The following is a 7,641-nucleotide window of genomic DNA, read 5'->3' on the forward strand; positions in this document are numbered from 1 at the left end:
TAAAAGTAGCTATGTAGGTGGCAGGTGCTAACAGCTAGTTAACCTTCATCTGATTAGCAGTTTTAATAAGGGATGGCTATTCCTGAATATTTAAGGTCTGTGACCTTGTTTAACAAGTGTCATGTAAGTTGTTGTTCAGATATAAAACACAAAATACTAAAAAATACAGGTATCTACAACTGTTCGTTCACCTCATATGACGAAAATTTATCAGTGATTTGTTATAACAAGAAATCCACTTGAAGTAAAAATGTATCTCAGGATGGCTGGTATGGGCATTAACACTTTTACTATTGAAGCAGAGAACAACATTTCAACTTTCATAGGTCATCTTCAGATTGAAAGGTTGTTCTCAATTTTTTTACTAAAAAATGTTGGTGCCCATACCAGATGTCTTGAGACACAATTTATCAACGAGTTTGATTCTTCTATTCAGCCATCATGGCCAGGTGCGTTAAGGCATTTGAGTCATAATCTGAGGGTTACGGATTTGAATCCCCATCACATCAAACATGCTCACCCTTTCAGCCGTGGGGGCATTATAATGTGATGATCAATCCCACTATTTGTTGGCAGTGAGTGGTGATGACTACCTACCATACCACTAATCTTACACTACTAAATTAGGAACGGCTAGCACAGATAGTCCTCGTGTAGCTTTGTACGAAATTCAAAAACAAACAAACATATAACTACTTCATTTCTGTTTAGTTTAGCTTTGAAAGACGTTTATAAGAATGTATGGCAGCAACTGTTTGTTGGATGTTGTTTGAGAAGTAATTATACTTTTGTACTACAGGTTGGTCTTTGGGACACAACTAACTCTTCTGATGTTTTGTTTCTGTACATTTTGTTGTGTGTGGTTTCTTCTTAGAGATAACTGGCATTTTGTTTCCATGAGAAACAAGAGAAATGGTAGTAAAAGGTTTTTTTTGAGAGAAATCTATGTTTTGGTTTAACATCACTTGTAAAAATATAAAAAAAAAGTTTTAATTTCTGTAAATCATCAGTACAATCTTGTCTTCAAGACCCAGTTGACCTATACTTGTTTATTAGCCGTAACATAATTTATGATTTGACTGCATATAGTCTGTTATCTCCATTGTATTTTTACAGATGAACACAAAGTCTGTGACAGCTATTTGCTGTACAGAAAATTTTTATTTACATCTTCACTTGATGGAACACTGAAGGTGTGCGATCTGTTCAGTCAGAAGCAGCTATTGTCTGGTTTATTTTGTACTCTTATAATATGTTTGTTTTAATGGCACACCTTGAATAACCTTACTCTCATTCTCTAAGAACAAATTATTCAATTGTTTAAACATGTCACTTGTCAGGACTGAAATTGAAAATTGTAAATTTAAAGTCACATTACATTTTCATGAGAAATGTTCTTTGAAAACAATACTACAAATGATTTGCTCTAATTGTACAGTTTTCTCTTGTTGATGAGAATTTTGCTTTCACATGGAAAACTTCAAAATGAAGAATAGACTAGAAATCCACTTGATGTTCTCACCTGATTTCTTTTACAGCTGGGCAGTTTCACATGCCAGTACCTATCAGTGCAGTTTGTGTACATTATTCTGGCCGTAAACTGTTAAGAACAGTGGACAACATTCATATTGTCTGTGGCACAGCCAGTGGTCACGTTCATCTGCTTCTGTGGAAAACCATTGTGGAATAATACCAGGAGAAAAAAACCCTCATTTGTTAGGCACAAATACGCAACTTCATTTCGACACATGATTTAAACATTTAATACAATAAGAAAGTTGAATCTTTTTTCTTTAGGAAGTAATGAAAGGATGAAGCAACACGATTCGTCTTTACTTGACCCTCACAATATAACGCCCCCACGGCTGAAAGGGCGAGCATGTTTGGCGCGAGCGGAATGCAAACCCGCGACCCTCAGATTACGAGTCGCACGCCTTAAAACGCTTGGCCATGCCTGGCCACGGTCATGCATAATACATATAACGTCATTTCAGTGTTAGGCTTATTGTTGTTAAATATATAACCTGTATACGTGATTAAGACTTCTAATAGTGAATTAGAAAACAAATGGTTAGAATGAAAAGTAAATGGCCTGGTAGTTAAATCACTCAACACGTAACCTGAGGATCGCGGGTTTGAATCCCCATCACACCAACATGCTTGCTCTTTCCGCCGTGGGGGTGTCATAATGTGACGATCAATCACGCTATTCATTAGTAAAAGAGTAGTCCAATAGGTGTTCATGACTAGCAGCCTTCCCTCTAGTCTTACAATGCTAAATTAGGAACGGCTAGCGCAGATACCCGTTGTGTAGCTTTGCGCGAAATTGAAACCAAACTTTTAGAAGGCTCTTAAATAATTTTACTAAAAATGCACATTCACCATATAAGTGGCACACGTTACAGAAAATAAAAATATTATTATCAATATATCACCTAACGAAAAACTCGTATCCTAAAAACGAAGAGAAAATAAGACTATCCTAAACAATATACTGACACAGAGATCATTTAGTAAGCTTGTAAAACAAAATACCAAACAGAATCATATAAAGGATTAATTCAGTAGAATGTGTGTGTATGTGTTTTCTTATAGGAAAGCCACATAGGGCTATCTCCTGAGTTTACCGAGGGGAAATCTAACTTCTCATTTTAGCGTTGTAAATTCGAAGGCTTACTTACCACTGTATACTCAGTTGAAAGAATACCTCTGTCACGCAGCGTTGATCATATTTAAAAATATGTCCATCTTCATCAAGGGGCATGGACCATTTTCAGCTGAACAATGAGAAACAATATTCTATGTGTTCAAAGTGTCATCAAAATCCTTTCATTTTTGACAAAGTTGAAGGACAAAAATTGCGTGACAAATTGGTTTCCATGTATTTGTGAGCTTGCTGTGACATTTGACCTTGATCCTTCAAAAATTAATAACTTTTCAGTTTTGTTGTAGTCCAACATTCGTCTAAATCCATTCAATCGTTTTCAAGAAATCTTGCTGACAAACAAAAAAGAAACAACAAACAAACAACAATTCTTTAGACCTTTCTCTTTTTTGGAGGGCCCCGGCATGGCCAGGTGGGTTAAGGCGTTTGACTCGTAATCTGAGGGTCGCAGATTCAAATCCCCGTCGCACCAAACATGCCCGCTCTTTTAGCCGTAGGGGCGTATAATGTGATGGTCAATCCCACTATTCGTTGGTAAAAAAGAATCCCAAGAGTTGACTGTGGGTGGTAATGACTAGCTGCCTTCCCTCTAGTCTTCGCTGCTAAATTAGGAATGGCTAGCGCAGATAGCTCTTGTGTAGCTTTGTGCAAAATTCAAAACAAAGAAACCTTTTTGGGGGTAGGGAGTAACCTAAGGTTGCTGGATTTAGCTATTCCCACGTATCCACTTTGAACTATAATCTAAATCAGGTTAAATGTAATAATTTACAACATTTTGACGATTATAACCCATATTTCTTGGGTAAAGAGTGCGTGACTTAGTGTCAACCCGTTTAATAATGTTAGTTTTAAGTAATTTACGACACATTAACATCCATCACATATTTTAATATTACTAATCTACCAATCTAGTGTGCCTTTATATTAATTTCTTGTCATATTTTTCTCCTGGTTGGGCACCAACATTGAGTTATTTGCTGTGTCCACCGTGAGTGTCGATTTTAGCGCAGTACAAAAACATGGATTCAATAAATATGTATATAGTTCGATCTAGAACATAATAAATGTTCACTTGTAAATTTGTGCTTGAACATTTAATAACTATAAATTTTAACTTGTGACTTTCATTGTTCTCATCAAGGTCGAAGCTTTTGTTTACTGGTGAATATAATTAGGAAGGATATTTCATTTAAAATTTATTTCATTTTCTTAACAGCTCTAAACTACTTTTATAATCGCTGTAATTTAAAGTAAAAGTTGCCAGTTCAGTAATTTTCTAACACATTATTTGAATATATAGCATAGCATTTTACTGATCCACTGGTTTAGTTGTTGTTAAGCGTATATATATATATATACACACACAACAGGCTGTCTTTGTTCTGCCCATCTGGGCTATCGAAATCCAATTTTTAGCGTCGAAATTTACGCTCACTAACAAATAAACTTAGCGCAAATTTCTTTTAGAAGTTTCACTTTGTTAATTCGTTTGTGTAAGAAAACAATGTCAAAGAAATATGTGAGTGGTCAACTGTATAGTGTTATGTGTTTGTTTCTTTGGAGCTACGCTATAACATTAACTTGTCATCACTTTACCAAATATGCAATAAACCAACAAGTCAAAATAGCGCGCTCGGTAATTTTGCAATTATTGTGATATAAAACGGTGCTCGATCAATTTTTGTGGTCTTGTCATCTACCACTCTGACCCTATACAGGGTGTTCGGAAAGTGCAGTTTTGAAAGCAGCGATAACAACATTCATTCACTCTATTTCAAGACAACAACTGATAGCGGTGTTTAGAAACAAAATAAGAAGGATCCAGGCCTGTACTGACGCCAACGAGAGAACTTTCAACATTTTTTATAATTGTCATGCATATTCACTTTCTGTATTCTGTGTTGAAACATGTGTTAATAAATACTGTATATAAGTGCACAGTGACTTTCCGAACACCCTGTATAAAATGAAAGTGTTGGATTACAGGTCAGAGTTGTGTTTTTTTTAATTCTCGAGAACATATGTATATACACAGCAAGCAAGTAACACAGTACACGACGAAAATGCAACTCGCGAGTTCAATATTATTGCAACAACCATGGAAAATAACACATACAGTCATGTGAAAAAATTAAAACACCCTATGTATTTTTTTTGAAACAATTTTGGATAAATGGGTATTTAACCTCAATTGTAACAATATTGAGAGGTTAAAGTAACATAACTAAACAATTAAAACTGAAGGAAAGACTTTTGAAGATCTTCTGTAAAATGTAATTCTTCAAAAATTCGTATTCTAACTGAGGAAAAAGAGAAAAACAGACCATAACATTTCAGTTAATTAAATGTATTATAAGTAAGCATACTGCTGTGTCAGTAAGGGAGATTTAATACGATATTATCAGAACTGTAACTATATATATATATATATAGATAGATAGATAGATAGACAGCAGAAGATTGGTATCAAATACACTTTTGTGAAATCCTTAAATTATTGTGTATGTCATATTCAGGCAATTTCATTTGTAATTTCCTTGCATTGCAATGTTCTCAGTCATTTGGTCTGGAACGGTCTGACAGTTGACATTTAGATTCCCAATCTGCGGATCATAAGTGTGAATCCTTCCATCAAACGTGTTCGCCATTTCAGCCGTGGGAGCATTATAATATGAAGTTAATCTCGCATTTTCGTTGATTAACGAATAGCTGAAAAGTAGGAAGTGGAAGGTGTCGTCGACCATCTGTCTTCCTTCTAGTTTATCGCTTAGAAATTGAATTTGTTTGTTTGTTAGGAATTAAGCACAAATCAACACAATGGTGTATCTGCGCTCTACCCACCACAGGAATCAAAATCCGGTTTCTAGCGGTGTTAGCCCGCAGACAAACTGCTGTGCCACTGGGAGGCCGAAATTAGGGACGGCGAGCGCAAGTAGCCCTCAAGTTGCTTTTCTCGAAATTAAACAAACAAATTTCAGTCGCTTGATAATTAAAACAAAGAACTCAGATATGGTGACTAGAAAACAGATAGTTAAATGGCGGTACGTTTAACATTTTCACTGACCTGAACATTAAATTCTTAAAACCCAAACCTTTGACTACTCAAAATGTTTTCCGCTCCACTGACTGTCTGATAATTACTGTTAACCTACCACATTAAGGCCTGCGAAACGAAAAAGAAGTTTTGTTTTGTTCTTTAATTTTGCGCAAAACTACATGGGGATATCTGCGCTAGTTGTTCCTAATTTAGAAGTGCAAGACTAGAGGGAAGGTAGCGAGTCATCATCACCTACCGCCAACTCTTGAGCTACTCTTTTACTAACGCATAATAGGATTGACGGACACATTATAACGCCCAACGGCTGGGAGGGCGAGTATGTTTGGTGCGACCGGGATTCAAATCTGCGATCCTCAGATTTCGAGTCGAACGCTTTGACCCACCTGGCCAGGCCGGAGTCCTCCAAAAAAGAGAAAGTTTTAAAAAATGATCGTCGTCATTTTGCTTGATACTAAACTCACTTAATATTGGAATTGGAGAGTCTTCGTACGTTATGGTGAAATAATATTAGTGTCTTCACTCAGTTTCAAGCTTTATAATTAAGCAGAAAGGTGAACAGTTTCATTTTCGTGCTATTTGTAAACGACTTTAATGGATCTGTAAGGATTTGGGTTTCATTATATTTAATGAGTGTGGGACAACACCTGGACGTTGTTTCTTAAGAGATATTTCAGACGTCTTGGTGAACATTCGGGGATAAATGATTAAGGTGTTGTCCTAAGAGGAGAACCCCCATCCCCGTCACAAAGTTCACATTACTGAAATCTGGTTTCGTTAAGATCTACATTTTCGTCACAATTTTATATAGTATTATTTGGTTTGAATTTCGTGCAAAGCTTGCCGTTTCCAATTTAGCAGTGTAAGACTAGAAGGAAGGAAGCTAGTTATCAACACCCACTGTCAACTCTTGGGCTACTTTTTACCAACGAATAGTGGGATTGAATATTTTATACTTTTGTGAGACATAAACACTCTTGTCCCTCGGTTGGTCTGCAGTAAAGTGGAGGACATTTAACATTAAAATCTTGAGTTTGATTCCCCTCGGTCTTTATAATGTACATAAGCTATGGTGTATTTGTTATTATGTATTTGTTTCAAAGCAAAGCCACATTGGGCTATTACCTGTGTATAAATCCATAAACTGTGGGATAGCTCAGGTACAGTTTTGCTCTTTGTAAATAACAAGTGACATATGTGTTAATACATTACCTACAATTATCTACCGAATTTAGTATTTACTCTCTATTGAAATGTTATTTTCAAAAGGGTAAAGTGAAAATTGAACCTAAACAAGGATGAGCTATGACGTCATCAATTACAAAGTAAAGTATTGTCTTTATATATTAATTATATTGTATGTCTAAACAAAACGTTGGGGATGATCTATATATACACATAACTATTAATATTATTAAGGTGGAATTCCATTATTTCAATGAGTCATGTCTAATAACAGTTTTTCTTCCAAAACGCCTCCAGTAATGGTTCTTGTCATTGTAATAAATATAATTTAAACAATTATTTTGTGAACCAAATATTTGTGATTAATTTTTAATTTATAATACGATTTTCCAGTCAGATAATAAATTGTTACCCGTGTTCAAATACGTTTCAGGAAATGTTTACTTTTGTCATTTCCACCTCAGGTGTATCAGTGGTAATTTTATGGACTTACAACGCTAAAATCCTGGGTTCAATTCCTTGAGGTGGACAGAAAGCAAATAAGTTGGTACGTAGCTTTCCCTAAAAACAAACATATTAGGCCTTTTCTTAGGTAATAACTTATTGAAAAATGAAATAATCTTGATAACAGCTAGCTTTTCTACTAAATTTTGCTCCTAAGTGGCACCCGTGGTGGGCAGAGCTCAGATAGCCCATTGTGTAGATTTGTGCTTAATTACAAACAAAAACAATTAAA

General features: G+C 35.5%; 1 long non-coding RNA gene across 4 annotated transcripts in view; it reads right to left on the minus strand.

Annotated features, from left to right (window-relative positions):
• Positions 1-7,641, minus strand: part of LOC143239736 (uncharacterized) — a 570,827-nt gene that overhangs the window by 505,383 nt on the left and 57,803 nt on the right. The window lies entirely within an intron of this gene.

The sequence above is a fragment of the Tachypleus tridentatus genome, chromosome 13 (assembly GCF_004210375.1).
Source record: "Tachypleus tridentatus isolate NWPU-2018 chromosome 13, ASM421037v1, whole genome shotgun sequence".
NCBI classification, from domain to species: Eukaryota; Metazoa; Arthropoda; class Merostomata; order Xiphosura; family Limulidae; genus Tachypleus; species Tachypleus tridentatus.